We start from the raw sequence: 18,612 nt of genomic DNA, 5'->3' as shown, positions 1-18,612 counted from the left end.
TTGTCGGAGTATTCTTTTTGTGAGGCATTTGCTTTCTGATAAGCTAGAAAATGATTTTTTTCTTTAGTGCCAAGAAATAATTTCCAAGTCCGCTGTCTGAAGTTAAGACTGTTGACATTCTTGAGTCCACCAAGGAGGTTTGGCTGGAAGACTACCAATACGTGATGATTTCGAAGGAAGAACCGGCTGCACTTTTGAATGATGCACCACAGCTTTTAGTAAAGTATCAAAACTTCGTGCTGCTTCTTGCATATCAGGAGTAATAGTAGTTGAAAAGTTATTTTGAAAATGTGAAGCAATGAAGTTGCTGTACTTATCCCAGTGTAATTCCGTAGAGATATGTTGCAAGAGAGATTTGAAAGATAAAGATTATCCATGAGTGGAAGTAGGTATTTTACAAACTGGTACCTCAGTAATAATGGGAAAATGATCACTACCGAGGGCATCGTAAAAACATGCCAGGAGGAATAAATAAAGTGTTTTGTTCATCATTGAGAAGAAGATAATCACCTGTAGATAAGGCAGTGATTAATTTGTTGCCAGCAGAATTGGTACATGTACTACCCCACCAAAGTCCTTGGGTGTTAGCATCACCAATATGATGTCAAAATTATTAGAATGGAATAACTCCTGCCAGAAAGACACATCAACAGTAACAGAAAAGGGAATATAAATGTTCGTAAGATTAAAATTTTGCACTTGTATTCCTAGGACTTGGACATTAAAAGGTTTATTACACTCCTATGGATTTTTACTAGTATTTCTTGATAGAAAAGATCGTGACGTATACCTATTGCTATGCCACCATAACCATCCTCTCACAGTTGTTCGATGAACTTATAATTTTTTAAACGAAGCATCAAATGAGGTTTTGGCCAAGTCTCCTGTAACATGATCAAATGTGGATGAAATATATTGATTAAGTGTAGTAGGGCGTAACCCTTCCCAGTTGCACTCTGCATGTTCTATTGAAGAACTAACTAGATTTTCGTAAGTATCGGAAGCCATGATGAAGTTATTTGGTGGAAAGAACACTAGTAATTTGTTGAATTAAAGTATCTAGAATTTTGGGATTGGGGTCAGCGGTAAAAGTGACAGAACCAGTAGTCAATATTTGTTTTATTGCTTTTATTTGATTATGGAGAATATCATTATGGCGGGATAATTCACGAATCTGATCATTAGTAGAATTGTCATTATTAGGAAGGAAAGTATAGTTCTGGCGATTGTTGATTGGTCCAGTTGAAGGCTCTGCTCTATTATGTCCAATGAGTTTGTTGTCAATGGAGGAAGCTGATGTTGATTTACTAGATGATACTTGCATGTTAGGAAATCTAAATTTGTCTTTATTGCGAACTAAACCTTTAAGATCCGGTTTAGATCCCGGAGTGTCGAATCTTAGCGGGGGAAACATGGAAGAAGAAGCAGAGGGAGAAGAAGGCACCTCAAAAGGTATTGGGGAACTGTTTTTTACTATGGAAAGATGATTGAGATGGAGTAAAGTGATCATCTTGCAAGCCTTTTCTTCTTTTCCCGCGAGGAACTTCAGGGAGAATAGAAGTAGAGGGTGGTTTGTTATGTAAGTTCACTGACTGTGAGAATACGTTGTCAACAGGAGGATGTCTAATAATTTCACTGCAGAGAGCCGTAGTATTCGTGACATTAGATGAATTTGATTTTATTATTAGTCGTTAACATGCTAGCTTCATTAAAAGATAGATGTAGGTTGACCATTAATTGGACAATTCTTTTTTGTCTCAATCGTTCGGGACACACATAAATATGTTCTATGGTTAGACTTGCAATGATAGCACTGTGTAGGATTGGAACAATCAGTTTTAGAATGATTTTGGCCACAGTTTGTACATAGTTTTATGCCCGCTTTACACGTACGGTTTTTGTGACCGTATTTTAAACATCCACCAAGGCACTGTCGAATGGCTGGAATATATGGTTCTACAGGAAGTTTGAGAAAGTATAATTTTACTTCTGATGGTAATTGTTGTGAATTAAAAGTTAGAATAACTGTTCTAGTGGGAACTTTCTGGTTATTATTTCCGTTTCTAAGAATACGGCGCGCAGAGATAATTGGTATCTCAGAATCCAAGTCCTGTAGTAAGTCATCTGTTGAAATGTCAACATCAATGTCTTTAACAACTCCCGTAGAATACAGAGCGTGATTTGGAATATAGGACGACCAGTCCTGTGTTTTGTGGATTGGGTGACACATAAATTGATTAGCTTCAGTTCCTACGTTAAAGTTAATTTTTAAAAGGTTTCTACCAATTGTTTGAATTTTGTTAATGCCAGGGATTTCTGCTAGATAGAGTTTTCCACTTGTAGACATAATGTGCTTTCTCCCAATTTCTCCATTGTTAGCTTTTAAAAAGATAAAATATGGGGAAGAATGATGATCACTATATAGATTTACATGATCATTATGTTTCGAAAAGTTTTGAAGTTCTTGTTTCTTATTTTGATTTTTATCTATGGTTGGAATTGATTCAGTTCCCTGAATGTTTTGAACTTCTTTCGTAATTACTTCCATTTCGTTTGATATTTCCATTGAGTCTGGAGAGATAGGGATGATGTTAGTATTTAAGACTTGAGTTATTTGGGTGCCATTTGCATCTGTATGAGGCTCCAATGGATGGAGCAGGGGTGTAGCCAGCAGGTTTGTGTAGGAGGGCACCGTTTTTGAGGGGGGCCAGCTACAATGTATAAAGCCAAAAAACGTGTTGCTGCTAGTGTTTTAGAGGCCTGAAAGGAAAATTTTGGTTTCCTTCTGGAAAACTAAAACCACTATTTTAGCTTCTTCTTCTTCTTCTTCTTCTTCTTCTTCTTCTTATTATTATTATTATTATTATTATTATTATTATTATTATTATTATTATCCATAAATTATATTCAGGGGCAGACTGGCCCACACTGCTACCCTGCAAATGCAGGGTGGGTCCCCCTAACAGGTGGGCCCCCTCCACCAATTTTAAAAAGATGTGCTCAATTAAAGCTACCAGCATCAAAAATATAGCAGGGTAACTCCCGCAAACTTGTGTTTTGCATTAAAAAGACGCAAAGTTAAACTTCATGAACAGACCTTATTCTTCTGCACGTTTATCGACTTGAAAAGGTTCCGTCTATGAGACAATCAGGCCCTAAAACATTGCTGGGTTTGTCATACAGCAGCTGTTAAAAACGAGCAGGTTAACTACTAGTTTTTTTCAAATATAAGAAACACAGTAGATTTCAGGCTGTTATTGGATTTTATTATGACATATTGTGGAAAGTGGAGGTGGAGCCGGAACGCTTTTGAACTGCATTGTCCTCAGACGAAGCTTCGAAGAAAGAAATCGGATCAGGCTTCTTTGTTTTTTTTTTCAGTGCGGTAAAGCGAAAAGAAATTAGTGCCACTATCAACGATTGTTTTATACAAACCTCAAAGAATTACTATGAAGTTGCTGAGCTCGGCTCGTGTTTTATTTGTATATTACATCGAAGAGCAAATCCAATAGCAGCAATTCAATTATTGGAAAACCAGTTACGTGTCGTTTGTCGTGGAAGACAGAGGAACTGCTCCAATTTGCTCGTCATTATAGGGACTATAATCCACCAATATGTAAAAAGCAGGGTATTTTAAGAAATGAGCATGGCAGCGAGCAATATGCTCATAGTAGTGAAAAAGAGGAAAATGAAGAAGAGGAAGATAATGAAACTCAGAGTGAGGAGGAAGATGAATGGAAATGCAAACCTGCAAGACAGTGTAAAGTGTGTCTAGTTTGTGCACTGCACCTGCTTCACGAATTAAATCTTTATGGTCCATTATATCCATCGTTGTATAAAGCGTATAAGTATGTTCTAACTCTATCGTGTACCCAAGTATCATGTGAAAGAATTTTCTCGATTATGAAAGTGATCAAAAATCGGTTGCGTTCATCGCTTGGACAAGATTTGTTGGAAGACTCTTTTATAGATAGAAAGATCATATACGTTTGATTATGACAAAGTGATTGACGATCTTGTATTTAGCTCCAAAGAATTAGATAGATATTTGAAATTGTGAGTGTAACTGGGGCATAATGAAGATATTAGTATTAGGATACATTTCTGGCATTCATATTAATATTATATTATATATTAGGTTACAGTATGGAATTCAGTAGAAAATTTCAACCAATGACATGGTTTTCTAAAACATGACATTCATTTGTTTAAATAAATGGTTTAAATTCATTACATAAAAAACAATAGCACTATATACATAACTGAAAGCACCAATTCCGGTATTGTGTGTGTTTACAATAAAAGATGATAATGCCAATTACAAACTGTATGAGTTACTATTAAAATGTTCCTACTTCAGATTTTTTGTAATTAATGTTTTGCTTTTGTATGAATATATGAGATACTATTTATGGGTTCAAAGATGGACTTTTATATGTAATACATATGAAGAATGCCAAGTACATTTTTTACATTTTTATACAGTGGGCCCTCATTTCAGTTTAGCAGAGTGGGCCCTATGGTTGCCAGTCCGCCCCTGATTATATTCAAGATAGTTTTTATTATGCTTAATCAAGAACTACTACCCGGGACCAAACGCTATACTTTTGTGCATAACTATAAAGGTAACCAAAAAAGTACTGTCCCTTTTCGTGGAGGTTTGTGTTCAATTGGACCTCACACCGTGAGTTGAATGCGAGTGGAGATAAGGCGAACGTCAGTTGTTGGTGTGGGTATATCCAACATACTACCTAGTTGTGGCAATTCAGACACACCATGAACTTGCGTAAAGACAGAGGGAACATGGAACATCCACAGAGCGTCATAAGAGCATGTATGCTGAACGAGTTCAAATGTAGGTCAAACGCCGCTGAAGCGGGACAGAAGATATGCCAGGCCTTTGGTGAGGGTGTCGTGACGACGCGGACATTGCAGCGATGGTTTAACAAGTTTAAGGACGATGACGAAACACCCGAAAACACCACGTGCCAGAAGACCAACACATGTACAAAGAGGAACTGGGACTGCAATTCAGTGTGTGGAGAAACCATTCGGCAGCACTCCATCAACTTGTGAAGCACTACAAGTTGGATCGATGGGTCTCTCATATTTTGACTCCGGGCCAGAAGGCAACGCGGCAATCGCCTGTGCTTATTTACTATTTCGGATCCATTTCTGGACAGGGCGTTGACATGTGATAAAAAGTGTGTCCTATACGAAGCTCCACGGTGCCGTAATCGTTGGTTAGCATCCCATGAACCGATTTCAAAACAGCCGAAACCAGCACTGTACCAGAAGGTCCTTCTGTGTGTTTGGTGCATCGTGCATCTGGAACTGCTACCAGCTGGTCAGAGTATCAATGCAACTGTAGTATCAGCAGTTGAGCTGTGCTCAACAAAACCTCAAAACTCTGGAGCCATCACTTCTGAATTGCAAATGGGTCCTCGTTTACGGGACAACGCTGAGTGGCTAGGATGACTCAGGACACCCTTTTTCGCCTTGGATGGGAAACAATATTGCAACCACTATATTCACCGGGGATTGCACTGTCCGATTATCACCTGTTCCATTCTTTGGACAATCACCTTAGAGGACGCCAGTTCAAATCCCTAGTAAAAGTCTAAAATGCACCTGATACTTTCTTCGCTTCACAGCCCACCAAGTTCTACCGCAATGGATTCCATGGTCTTCCAGAAAGTTTTCAGAAGGTCGTCGATGCTGATGGGGATTATTTTTGATCTTCCAGGTTAGGTGACATATTGATGTTCGAAGGTGGTGGGTGAAAAAGCAACAAAACTTTTCTTGGTTACCTTTATATTTAAATTAAAGATCTTGTATACAAAACCTATCTACACAAGATTGATTTTCTTTGAAATTTCATTTAATTTCTTTACGGTTTCTTGACAAAAATACTTATTTATTATTCGTGACTAAAAAACATAATTATTTTATTACACTGAGTAGAAATAAAAGAGAGAGCGAATGAAATCCAAATTGAATAAAAGCATTGTTTCACACCAAATTTTCCATCCTCTATGTCTTTTAAAACACTTGTTAAAGCATATAAAAATATACTGTACTTACAAATCAGTTTAGTACCTTTGTTTTATGGCTGTATTTGTAGTGCCTTGGTAAGACGTTTGTCTTCAAACTGTCAAATATAAAGCGCAGAAAATTATGTAATCTGCTGTCACAAAAAATATCCTATTTTTCGATCGGTATAAGGAAGAGATACTATACTATTTTTCGATCGGTATGGAAAAACAATATTTCTCCATACTATTTTACCATAAATTATTAATTGTCAATAAACTTCGTTACTTTTAAATGAATGAAGCTAGATAATTTTTCTATGATGTTTTTAAAGCTGGTCATTTGGGGGAGCCAGGAAACCATTTGGGGGGCCTGGCCCCGATGGGCCCCCTTTGGCTACACCCCTGGGATGGAGAAATTGATAATGAAATGATATGATTATAAGATTATGTGTTGAAAAAAGCTACACCTAAAAAACAAACAAACACAATATTAATAATTAATGTCACAATTAAATCAACAATGGTCAGATCTTACCGATATAAGAAAATATTAATTACTCAGAATGTATCGTAAACTAAATACACTTTTCTACTTCTTCTGTTTACCCCAGGCAGCATTGTTTTGAAAGTACAGCGAGAAATAAAGTTGAATGTCGTCAGGCGCTACTCTTTTCTGATTGGTATTTGTATGCAAGTCCAGATGAAAATAGAAACTGCTTCTATTTCTTCCAAATCGGGATCCAAATAAGGACAGCAGAAAATTTTAACCTGAACTAGGGGCAAGTTACTTCTCACACGATCGTTAAGTAAGGTCGTGAATTTTAGATCGTGAATGGCAGCCTTTCTTCAGTCCCGCCTGAGACAGGCTTAAGTTACCACGCAAATACAGGGTGGTTGTAAATCCAATAATAATTTTAAATTTAGATCATGGAAACTAACATCAGCTCTAGATGACGTGTAATATTCTTTACTAATGTGAGCGTTACCATTATGACTTCAGAAGTTGATCCATTGCCGCCAGGTATGAAGTTTGGAAGTCGGTGGTGCAAGTGCAGAGATGGTAGAGGCAAGAGCAAGGTAGGAATCCTAAGACAATAAAAAAAAACTGTCAAAAGAAATTAATGACAACCGGTAATGTATTACATGCAAGTTGATCTGGACGGCCCTCAACATCCAAATAGCTTGATGACAATTTCTGTGGCAGATGGATTGGCCACCAGGGACCGACAGAATGGCCTACATGCAGCCCCAATTAACCCCATGCTACTTCTTCTTTTGGGGTTGGGCTAAGAAATAAGCGTACAAGTTAAAATCAAGGGATATTAATAGTTTAACAATCTTGAACAAAATATCCGTGATATGTTTGCAATAGTTCCTGATGAGGTGCTAAGATTCAGTTCCTAACAGATTCTAGAAGTGTGTGAAAAATGAGGTTGCATACGTTGAAGTGTCAAATAGTACACAATAATAATGTATTTACTACAAATAAAGCTATGATAGGTTGTTTACTTTTTTGAAATATTCATTGTTACAAATCGGTACTGACACTTCAACCACTGTGCATATACTTGTAACGAACCTACTATACTTAGCTAGATGAAATGATACGTTCTCAAAACCAGAACCAAAAGATGCAAATCACTGAATCGCTGCCGAAGCACTATTTAGAATAAAGAAATAATGATAAATTATATGTAAAGAAATTTGTATCCTGAATTTCTTGTCCTATGGTATCTTATGGTATTCATCTTATTTCCCATTCCTTTTCAAACATCGATATATCGAGCAATATCAATTCCTACTGTCATTCGATTATATTTCAAAGAATTTTAAGTAGTGTTGTAAATAAAAAAAAACGGTTCGTATTTTTTCAGAAACACGTTTTTTTTTAGAAAAAAACATTGCCTCTCGTTTTTTTTCTAAATTTCGTTTTTTTTCTCAAATGGTCATTTGTAATGCATCTTACGTCTATTTAAGTATGAAATATTTTTATGTAGGAGTAATCACCGTAAAATGCAACATAAATTAAACGCTAGGTACTGATACGCTACAAATATTTTACAACTTACATGAATACCATACCTATTATCAATTCGGGTTTCAGCAGTTTTCATCAATATCAACTAAGAAATAAAAATAGAAATGAAAATTTGTTTTTTCGTGAAATCAGGCCTTTAATGAGTACGAAAATAATGTCAGGAACAGTATAAAATTCCAATAACTTGTCTAAAGATAAAAACTAATACTAATTTGCCTAATAGTATTTTTTTCTAAATTCCATATATAAATAATTGGTCGACTAGATATATATGATATGCAGAGCCGGCTCTACCATATCTGCAACACGTGCATTTGCGTGGAGCGGCAAGCTTGGATGGTCCGGCAAAATCTGTCATAAGTATATTAAATAAATTAAATATTTCTTGTTGGAAACAGACTTCACGATGATGGTAGTTACTAAGCTGACCTTCTATTTGAATACTACATTCATAAATTATGTTTAGGTTGCATTAGTTTAAGGTCACATGGACAATGCTAAAGCAAATGGTCGAATAAATCCCAGCACAAATTGCTTGATTGTTGTCAAATGCAAGTATTCAATTCTCGAATAGTAGTGAATATCTCTTCCATTTAGTAAGTTATAACAAACCTATAGTTTGCACAGTTACTTAAACTTAATGTTTGGGTTGTGTTAGTTTTATTTTGGTACTACACCTTTCTCTCACTGCAAGAAGGAGAAGAGTTAATCAATCCTAACTGGTGTAGCCACTTATAACAACACCATCTCAAGGTATTGAAAAAAAATCAGGTTATATTAGCTCTAGATTTCTTAACTATGAAATATATAGTGCGTTTATATAAATGAGTTTATCAGAAGATTTCCAGGAGTATGTTTAGTACAAGGGGTCCAAAAGCACGTAAAAAACACAAAATTTACAGGAGAAATGGATGATGCAAGTACTTAGGCGTAACATAACGTAACCAAATCTAACCTAACCTAACATAAACTAACGTAAGCTAACCTGAACTAACCTAAACTAACGTAATATTAGTAGAAATAAGCGACATTCAATCATTTTTTGGAAAATTATGTGGGACTCCTACGCTAATATAACATAAACTAAACTAACCTAACGTAACCTAAACTACCCTAACCTTACTTAAACTAACCAACCCTACCCTAAACTTACCGAATGTGAACAGAAATTGCCACAATTGTATCATTTTTTAGAGAAAAGATCTGGACCCCTTCTGCTAAACATAGGCCGATTTCCAAATTCTTGTTTAGTGGCCAACCAAGAGTGAAAGAAGAATCAACACTATTCAACTTAAATGGTACTTTAAAAAAATAACGAACAGTTAGAACTGTATAAGTTTAAGTTTATAGATTGTATTCGAAATCATAGAGTCAAATTTTCATGACTATTTTATTTGTGCCAATCGTTAAACAATTACATCGTAACAGATCTTGAAAATAAAATTGTCATTAAACATTTGCCTCCATTGTGGTATGTTAAAGACACTTTATCAACATTTTATGAAATTCTGTTATTACAGCGGTCTAACATAACACATTGTCTAGATTCTCAAACACATTTCCATTAATACACATAGAAAATTCATTATCACTCAAAGAACTGACGATCCATCCTCTTTACTTATGTATTCACAAAAGAAAAATTATTTGGGCGTTCATTGCTTATAATATCCCTGTCATTTGTCAAATAAAAAAAATGCAAGCATAGGCCATATCATCGCTACTACATTTTCATTTTAATTTAAGAGTAAGTAAGTAGCATCATATATTACTTCACATTAGCCTATGCATCATTCACATAATATATCTAATATGAAAAGCACTACTATTAATGGAAAATGATATATTTACAAATGTCTAGCGAAAAAAAAATCTACATCTACGCGACAGGGTCCAAATACTAGAACGCCTTTTAAGAACTATTATCATTTTTAACTTATTATTTTAGTTCACAACTCGTTAACTTGAAGAGTGGTGGATACGCATAATAAATCCTATTCTATTTAAGAGTAGCAAGTTGAGTGATATTTCAATGGTATCGGTTTCCGACGAGGCAAATATATGTTTAATAAGTAGGCACAAACATTTAATTTCACACCGTAATAATGGTACGTTCAAAGTAAACATCTACATAAACTATAAAAAAACAGAACATAGCGCGAAGTGGTATTTTTAGAAAGAATAATATTGAAATCCGGAGATATGTCCAAAGTAAAGTTCTACCGAATTGGCACAGACCGATTATTCACACCTATATCGTGACGCACACAAATATATTACAAGGCGACATGAAAAAGACACACGAAAGAAAATTTCAAATTACTAACCTATATTACGAGACACTATGAAAGGGCACATGACAAAATATTAAAAGGCACATTTAAGGTACAATTTTACCGACTCTACAAGTACGAAATGGAATTTTTCCCTAACCTACATAAATGTATTGCAAATATGATGTTAAAAGGACACATTGATATATAAAGGCACTCTCAAAGAAATTTCATCATAACATTTATAAACGACATACATTACGGAGCAATATTAAATCAGACGAGATGTATTATGAAGCACTAAAAGAAATTCTAACCTAAAACATCAAATTATCTTCCGAAATAATATAATGAAGGTACACTAGCGGTCCGCTCAGAATAAAATTTACCGTATCATTCATAGACGAAGTATTCAAAGGTGCGTTCAAAGTAAAGTTTCCCTAACAAAAGCAACATATATCACACGACAATACAAGAAGGCACATATCAGATTTAGAAGCACGGACAAAATTAAATTTTCTAACCTAACCGATATAAAAGAAAAACATGGTATATTATGGGACACACATTCAAAATTAAATCTAAGCTAACCTACAACAAATATTTCACAAAAACACTGTTATGGGACATAATTTAGCAATGTGTTTGAAGTAATCCTACGTAACCTAAACATTCAAAATCTATGCATACAAAATTTCAAGTTCACGTTCAATCACATATGCTTACGACATAATATATATATATATATATATATATATATATATATATATATATATATATATATGAGTGGATAAACGTGATGAGTATAGAGACGCGTAACGCCCTTCGGTTTAGCTACACATATTGATTCTTAAGAATTCCATTTGGCAAACTGTTATACTGTTTATGAAAATAAGGAATGGATATTACCCGTTTCTTAGAAGTTCCCACAGAATAGTCCACAGGTTAGGGTGGGTTGTCAAACCTTAAAATCCGCAGAGTAGGCTTCATCTACCTGCTTATTTAAAAATCGAGAGTTGATGTCCCCGGAATACCAGCTCCACATCCTTCGGTTGTAGGATGTCGTTCCCGTACACCGCAGCAACCAACTTCGATAACTATATCTCCCACTCCATTACTTTGTGTGACTAGTAATGGCGGAGATAATACACGATGGCCTCTAGCCGAAAATAAAGGTTATTGCTAAATTTTTACTTCAGTCAGACTCCTCAATATCTCTTTTCTTCCAAATAATAACTTAAATTGTTCCAATTCACATTTTAGACTAGGTTGAATTCCAAATTAGCACTTTTGGTTACAAAATTTCTAAATTTAGAGAAGCTGACCTAGGCCATCATCTTTATACACTGAAATCTATCGATTCACTGCGTCATTTTACTCGCGTCACCAGACCTTAATAAACGCGTTTTTAGATATTATATGTTCGACTATAATTAACACAGGTTTACCACAAATACATATCACTACCAAAATCTAACCTTAGAGATCACGAATATATGTATATACTTCCAGTTTCTAACTTACCAAGAACCACATTTAATAATTTTTGACTGTTCCTTTAATTTCGTCTGGCTGTTGTTGACCCGTCATCATAGTAACGAAGCGAGGTAACTGCGTTTATATCCGCCATGTTATACTTTTTAGCATTTCATTTTCGTCAAATAGTGATTCCAATGCCCTCTTGCGGGAATAACCAGAAGAATCGCCATGACAGTTTATAGAATGTAAACAAACTAGAAGCCTCATCACACGCAAATTATTAGGTAAAATTTTTAAGCTAAAATTTAGTATTATTTAGTTTTATTTATGCTAGTTGTTCTAAGAATACTGTACAGACTGTAAAGAAACTGTTGCATGATTTGAAATAAATCGGTAATAACTGGGTTTAAAGAAAATGTTCGAATTTTCGGATTAAATTTCAGGATGTATGCTTACGTGCGTATCTCATATCAAGATTGAGTACATTTATTCTTCTGTGCCATTTCTTTTACTAACAATAAGAACGAATTAACATTAAAACTAATATAAACCTACACATAACAAGACTGGGCACAGCAATACTATACGGGAACCAACTTCAACCGGTAAACATTACAATACGGGAGCCAACTTGAACAGAATGTAAACAACCGGTAATCGGGCTGTTACAAAGTTATCACAGTTTTGATATGAAATTAGTCTTGTTTTTGTCAGAAATAAGTTCCTTATCATTGAAGATAGAAACAAGTTTTTTTAAATGTTAGATGTAGAAAAAAAATCAAGAAATAAAGATAAAAGACCTAGTTGCACTGGAATTGCAAACTGATACATTGAGATTGAAGCTCGATAGTGAATTCTATAAGAAGGATTACCATCTTTCCTCTGCAGTTGTGTTTGCTTATCTTTCACTAACATAATAGATTAATATTTAAAGAAAAAAAACAGAGACAACGGGATTGCATTTTTAGTAAGTATTTAAGCCTTTCTGAGAGCGACTGCACTTACCCTCACCTTTGTTGTTCATGCTGGAGTAGCATACGTAAAATCATGACTTTTAAGGTTTGTTCTTTCTGGAGAAAGGGGGAGGCGGCAAATTATGCCATTGCACGGGGCGACAAATTGCCTAGGACCAGCCCTGATGATATGTATATAAAAGACATTAATATAAGATGACTCAATTTGAAGTAATGCAGGGTGTTTCAAAATTAATATTAGGGTTTTGAAACTTTGTAGTATCTATTACAATTAACTTACAATTATAAATATTATATCAAATGAAAGAGCAACTCAATTTTGTACGCACGCATGTACACGCATTGTTTCTTCTGTCTACTGTTAGAAAGAGCAAGTAGCAAAGATGGAGACTAGAGAGTAGAAAGCTTTTTGTGTTTTAATAAAGACTGAATCTGTATAGTGCAGTCGCTTGTGTGAAGAATGTTAAGTAGACTTGCAATTACGTCTTTATCGTTTGCAGTTGCGACAGGTCTAAAGCCTACAGACTACAGTTTACGTGCCAATTTCGCAAGTGAAATATTCCTGCATAACAATGAAGATTTTCTGGATCGTGTCGTCTTCAGGGATAAATCGACCTTTCGCCTAAGAGTTAATGTGGACAATCATAATGTTTGCATCTGGCCGTCAGCAAATCCTCAGGAGACGGTACAGTTGAAACGAGACTCCCCTAAATTGAATGTGTTTTGTGCCATATGGCGGAAAGTTTATGGGCCTTTCTCGCCTATCGACTAGATGTGTGCCGTGTGACGAATGAATCTCACATTGAACATTTGTAGCAAAGACTGTTTGAGATGCTCTTTTACTTGATGCATTGCTTATAATTGTACGTAAAATGTAATAGGTACTACGAAGACTTAAACCCCCAAAATTTATTTTGAAACACCCTGCATTTCTCACTAACAGTGTTGGAACTAAGATGTAAAAAGGAGAGAAAATTTTCCTTATAAAGTTATTGTTTACAACGATATTATTATTAGTCGAGACTATAACTACAACAACAACACGAGTTAGTAGTCAAAAAATGTGAGCAAATGTATACTCGGTGGCCCAGATGGTCAAAGTGGCACACACGGGTGTCACTTGTTTAATCCGCTCCTGTGTGGACATTAATTAAGATATCGGGATATTATTCTTGCAAAATATGGTTGGACTATAGTTTATCATATTAATTTCTTTTTCTTCTGGTGTCGAATTTCCTTCTCAAATTTCATCCCAGTCAAAAATTCGAGAATTTTCGAATTTCCTTTACTTTTTCCCCCCTGTATCTTTCTTCGTTGTAGAAAGACATCCTTGAGACTTGTCAGGTAGATACCTCGGATGGATACCTAACTGTTGACATCAATTGGACGGATTTGCGCGCAGTGTTGCCAATTAGGGAAATTAAAATTCTCCTATATTTGGGCAAAAAATTAAAAATTTTTGTTTATAAATCCGTACCTATACGTCCAAATGCAAGTCAACTTAACGCCAATCGAACATTTGTCCTTATTTAACAAACGCAAGTACAGATCGTTACAATGGGGTAATAAGGGGGCGCACGTAAAATTCGTATTTACGTTCTAACTCTTGATTTTTCTAGTTTTTCCTTACTTTTCTGTTTACCGTAATATATTTTTGGTAATTAGAAGCTTTGTTCTTTAAATATCGCCATAATACTTCTGGGATATATTAGTGGTGTACCAGTGCTAATTTAAGACAGTTTGCGTCTGTCTGGTAGCAGTGTTGCCAGCTACATAAAATTTTAATTCCAGATTTTAGGGGGAAATTTTGGAAAAAATATGTTTTGTCTCTATTATTTCCCTCTTGTTGGCTATATCGGAACAAACGTACCAGTATCTGGAAGTCTCGTCTTTGCTCTACACAACGCACTATAGAAAGTTCCAAGAGGGTAATTAGGGGAAGTACAGTTGAGGTTTACAGTAGACCTTGTTCTCTAATTGGATAGATAGCTGTTATTTTATTAAAGGTAGAATGAGATGTTTTTTATTGACATGCTTACTTTATTAGATATCGTCACAATACTTGTAGGATATATTAGAGGGATACCAAAGCTTCTTTGAAGATAGTTTGTGTGTGTCTGATAGTAATGTTGCCAGCTACAGATAATTTTAATTCCAGATTTTAAGGGCAAATTTTGGAAAAAAATCTCCTTTTTTTATTTCTATTATTTTCTTCTTGTTGGCTACATTCGAACAAACGTACCAGTGTCTAACAGCCTCACTTTTAGCCTACACAGCGCACCATAAAAGTTTCACTAGAATTATTAGGGGAAGTACAGTTGAGGTTTATAATAAATCATGTTCTGGAAATGGTAAGAAAATGGTGAATTTCTCAGGTAGAATGAGATTTTTTTTTAAATTTCATGCTTACTTTGTTATATATCGCCATGATACTTGTAGGATATATTCTTGGAGTACTACGGTTTATTTTCAGATAGTTTTCGTGTGTCTGATGGCAGCGTTTCCAGCCAAAACAATTAATTCCCGCTATTAGGTGAAAAATTCGGAAAATTTCCGTTTTCCCTCTATTATTACCCTCTTATTGGCTACATTGAAACAAATGTACCACTACCTGAAAGCTTCCTCCTTGCCGTACAGAACTCACCATAAAAAGTTTCAATAGGATAATTAGAGAATCTGTAGCCCCGCCATATTTGATTTTTGCTTGTGAGGCGTAAAAAGTATCAAAATTTCATGTGTATGACAGAATTTTTTCTTTCCCTCTTTGAACAAAAGCCAGCGACTTCAGGATTTCACTGTACCTTGTCAACACACCAAAGATTTGTTTAGGTGAATTGAACCCATATAGTAGCAGTGGTGCTAGATAAAAAAAAAATGAAATTCTGTTAGGATTTTTTTGTAAATTTTCACCCCTACATTTCCCTCAATAATTTCCCACCTGTTGGCAACCCTGCAATGTAACTTACACCAAAAAATAGCCACATCCATTTTCTAAAAAACAAGGCCTTAACCATATCAATCGAATGAATAGTTTTTGAGCAATAAGTCACTAACTGGAAATGTAGGAAAACGCCAAAAATGACCTGGGGCCGAATGGAATAATCACACAATTTTACTCGTATAGGTACAAAGAAACAAACGATTTGTAAGAACGAGGGCTTCGGCTCAAGTTCTGTTGATTATTTCAATAATCTGCATCATAAATCAATAAATAATAGTTGCTAGAAAAAAAAGACATTTGAAAAAACATGAAAAAGGACGATGTTTTTTTATTGAAAAAAACTTCACAGAAAAAAAACGTTTTTTACAACACTAATTTTAGGTATTTGTCATCCAAGCTGTTCAGAGGTTCGGCAGTGGCTGTTGTAGTGGGTGCCTCCTATCTGGTGGTGCTCCGTGAGGAAGATGGCTAAGTGTGACTTGCTATCCACCTACACTACACTTACACTTTCTGTTACATTTACACGTATATACATTCCCTTCTTTTTTATACGCTTTCTTTTTCATTTTACACTTTCCACTTACCCTTAATTTTTTGCCCTGTTCATCTTGGCTTTTTGCCCTCTTTCCATGTCTGAACTTCTTTCCCAATTTTGACGTTTTCCTGACTTTGACCAATTTCCTGACTTGTGTCCTTTTTCCCGATTGTGTCCTATATTATATTCTATTTTGTTTTTGAATCATAAATCCTCTGTTTGAGGTACACATTTGACAATTTAGCATTTGTAGTACATTTGACTGATAAGCTGGTGCACCGACCTATTTGACTGACAATAGTCATACGACAAGTCAAACGGAGGGCGTGAAAGCGTGAGTTGTGTTAAGTTACCGGTTTTTTAATTTAGAAGTACGTATACTAGTGTACTCAGGGTTATGTATATTTAGTTGTATGTGTATTTTAAGTAAATGACTTGTTGCATGTATTGAATTATCTTTAATGTAGAGTTCAAATTACTTCTGTTTTTGTTGCAAACAGAAATTAAATGTTATTTACGATTTTACAAATTGGCAATTTGTTCAACGACGAATTTCGAAATAAAAATTTAACTAGAATTAAAATTTAATCAAATGAAAATAATCTCTGTCAAGAAGAAAGCTATGTGTACTAGTTTACTTTGGCGCACCACTAGATAGAATTGTTGAAAAATTATAATCCTTTTGCTGGTCCCCTCATTGTCCCCTAGCGACCCGGGTTCGATTCCCAGCCGGAGCTCATGTTCGGATTCCACGTTAATCAGTAGGTCCACGTCTCATATAGCCTCGCTGCTGAAAGGGACGCTAAACTAAAATCAACTCAAGTCATTGTGCCCTAAAAGGTTTCTGCTGAGTGACATGAAAATATTTCACTTGGCGTAGATAAACTTCAAGGGGGCCATCAGAAGTATTGTTGAAAATTTATAATTTACGATTTGGGCGTAGATACGGCGATGCAATTTTGCTATACGGATCCACGGATTGTAAAGTGTACGGGAAAATTTGGGAAAGTTTAATTTGCCCATTTTAAATCGAGAACAGGTCCCAACGAACCCCTGCGGGGCTTCGAACCCGTTTTACTACTACTTCTTATACTATGGATTCGTATAGTAAAACTGCACGGGTACGGCTTCCGGATGTGTGGCATTAAGAACGTGCGGAAAATAAACCAACCCATGTCAAGTAATAATGGAAAGCCCTATCCTACCGAATCAGGGCAGGGCGAAACTGGTGGACATGCTCGGTTCTGCGTCGTAAGGGAGAAGGCGCGTCAGCTACGGCGGGCATGTGCGTAAGTGAAAGCACTGAAAAGTGAATGTTTGCAATGATACAAGGTTTCAATAGTACTTGTTTTGGTTTCATACTAGTTACGCTCCGCTTGTAAGCACAAAATACAGGTTCCCTAGACTGTGTAGATATATACGGCCGGTGGTAAATAGCATCTAATGAAGTAATCTTTCATATGCATTCACTTATTTTATCCATCGCAAATCACATTTAATGACTTTCTACTAGTAATCCTACATTCTTAAACCTAAAATACAACTTTATTACTTTCTATTTAATTCTGCAGGCTGAAGAAATATGTTCCCTATAAAAATGTGTTTTTATGCAAAGAATTGAAATTTACCTGTAAATTCTGTAAGATGTTTTCCAAAACTGCATAGTAATATCAGAATTTTTTTCGTAGATTTAATCTTCGGTTTGAAAATAGGATGTTTTATCGTGGAGATTTGAGCCAGAAGTATCCTACCCTACTCCTCCAAAACAGAACGCTTTTCAACTTGCTGCGACGACTTACGAAATTTACAAAAAAAAAATGCAAGCATTTTAGTAATGGCGTACTAGATTATAACATAAAATTTTCAAGCGCATATAAAAGTAAAAAGGTAACCCACATGTTTCTTTGTTACCTAAGAGGGATATTAGAACAAGTCCAAGTAACTGAGAATGGTTTTACGGTTGACCTGCTGGAAAGGGATGCAATTTTTTGACCTTCTTGTGCAGAAAGCAATGTACAAACTTAGTTAACACGTTGTTTGATCTCTATTGCTTCCTATTTTGACATTTAATGTGTTGGAGTACTACTTTAAAATGACTTTTCTTTCTGTTAGTGATAACTATCATTATTATTGTTTATAGCCTATATATTAGAAAAGTGTATCCATTTTAACGTAAGTTTAGCAATGGAAACAATGCATCCCGTGCCCTTTATGGTTTGGAGTGTTATTTATGAATGCGGTGAGGGTAACGTTTTGCTTGAATACAAAGAAAGCCGGTTGGGGACAATTTGAACGTGGCAAGTGTAAAATGGGGAACACAGTGTATTTCCACTATCC

At 35.4% G+C, this 18,612-nt stretch overlaps 1 protein-coding gene across 4 annotated transcripts in view; it reads left to right on the top strand.

Annotated features, from left to right (window-relative positions):
• Positions 1–18,612, top strand: part of LOC145673100 (transmembrane protein 209) — a 109,238-nt gene that overhangs the window by 48,288 nt on the left and 42,338 nt on the right. The window contains exon 1 of one of the 4 annotated variants that reach the window (XM_081742463.1): positions 16,198–16,609. The exons of 1 other annotated variant lie outside the window; for it this stretch is intronic. The gene's annotated coding sequence lies outside the window, so the exon portion shown is untranslated. Of the gene's footprint in view, positions 1–16,197; positions 16,647–16,667; positions 16,687–18,612 lie in introns of those variants that run through there. 2 more of the 4 variants (XM_081742461.1, XM_081742465.1) reach the window with 2 other exon arrangements.

The sequence above is a fragment of the Thermobia domestica genome, chromosome 16 (assembly GCF_964235325.1).
Source record: "Thermobia domestica chromosome 16, izTheDome1.hap1.1, whole genome shotgun sequence".
Taxonomy (NCBI): domain Eukaryota; kingdom Metazoa; phylum Arthropoda; class Insecta; order Zygentoma; family Lepismatidae; genus Thermobia; species Thermobia domestica.
The sequence above is the reverse complement of the archived record's forward strand: the minus strand, read 5'-3'. Positions and strand labels throughout refer to the sequence as shown.